At 49.4% G+C, this 1344-nt stretch overlaps 1 protein-coding gene across 1 annotated transcript in view; it reads right to left on the bottom strand.

Moving 5' to 3' along the window:
• RNF212 (ring finger protein 212) overlaps positions 1-1344 on the bottom strand; it is a 47180-nt gene that overhangs the window by 5115 nt on the left and 40721 nt on the right. The window lies entirely within an intron of this gene.

Raw genomic sequence — 1344 nt, 5'->3', positions numbered from 1 at the left:
AGTGTCTTTCTCAATAATTTCGCATCCAAATATACTGAAGATGATGATGAAGTCTTTAAATCAAACTGTTTTGTCCATGAGCTATGCAGCTACATACAAAACTCTCCAATGGATGTTCTGGAACTTTATGAGAGCAAGAAAAACTCCCCCTCCTCCAACAGCTTTTTCCACCTTCACACTACATGAAACAAAAGGCTCCTCCTAGCCAGAGGCAGAGGTGAGTCAGCTGGCCTGAGGCAAGGAGTGGAGAGCACATGGTGAGGTGCTGCTAGAAGGTAAGGGGTTTTTGTCCTTCTGCCTTTTGCCTTTGCTAGCTGCTGTGTGAGAAGCTGAGGGTGAGTGGAGGGCTTCCGGTCTGGCTTCTGTGAATGGCGGTCGCAACTCTGGGAAGCTCCCGGAGGTAATTCGCCCACGCGCGGCTAAGGGGGAGAATCCGCACAAGCGGAGACCCTAAGGAGCCTCACTGAGAGGCTCCGATCCGGGGCGCTTAGGGGATGTGCCTCTTTCCCAGCCCGAAGGTCAGAAATTGAGGCTCGCCCCATGCCCCAATGGCCCTTGCTGCGGCAGTGCCCCGCACGGGGACTAGCAGAGCCGCCGGACGTCACCGAGTGATGAAGCGGAAAAGCATTTGAATGGAAGATATTCGGCTAAAACTGTGAGTTGCTGGTCGGAAACGGGAAAAAAGGAGTGAAGCACATTCCCCCCCCCATTGAAAAAGCACAGGGAAGAAGGGGGAAAGCCCCCCCCCGACTGCGCCAGTGAAAAAGCGCAGGGAAGGAGGGGGAACCCCCCCTCACTAAACAGAGACTGATTTAACAGAGAGAAGAGGGGGGGGGAGTGAAATTCTAAAAGAGTGGTGTTACCTTTTGGTGAATTGTTAAAAGAGAGGCAGGAAGATCCATCTGCTAGCTGCGCGGCACGAACTTTTAAAAAGTAAACAATAAAATAAAGATGTCGGGGCAGAAAAAGTTTCAGGAGAAGCCGGCAAAGAAGCTGGGAGGAACTTCCGGTGCTGGCTCCCACCCCTTGGAGCCGGCTGTCACTCAACAGGAGAGCGAGCTTTTGCGCCCTCTGCTGGAGCAAATGCAAAAAATAAATCAAACGTTGACAAGCATGGAAAGTGTTCTCAGTAACCAGCAGATCCAGTTGAATGATACAGCTAAGAAAATGGAAGAAATCGCGCAGAAATGTCTGGTCTCAGCAGAAGATACTCAAAAGGTCAAGAAGAAGGTGGATAAAATGGGAAAGCATCAAGAAATGCAAGATAAAAAGTTATTGATGCTTCAAATGGAAAAATCAAATTTGACTCTCCGATTTCAAGGCATAAAAGAATTGGAAAAAGAG

Source organism: Gekko japonicus, unplaced genomic scaffold, assembly GCF_001447785.1.
Source record: "Gekko japonicus isolate JY-2015 unplaced genomic scaffold, Gekko_japonicus_V1.1 scaffold4027, whole genome shotgun sequence".
NCBI lineage: Eukaryota > Metazoa > Chordata > Lepidosauria > Squamata > Gekkonidae > Gekko > Gekko japonicus.
This window is presented reverse-complemented; position numbering and strand designations above follow the sequence as displayed.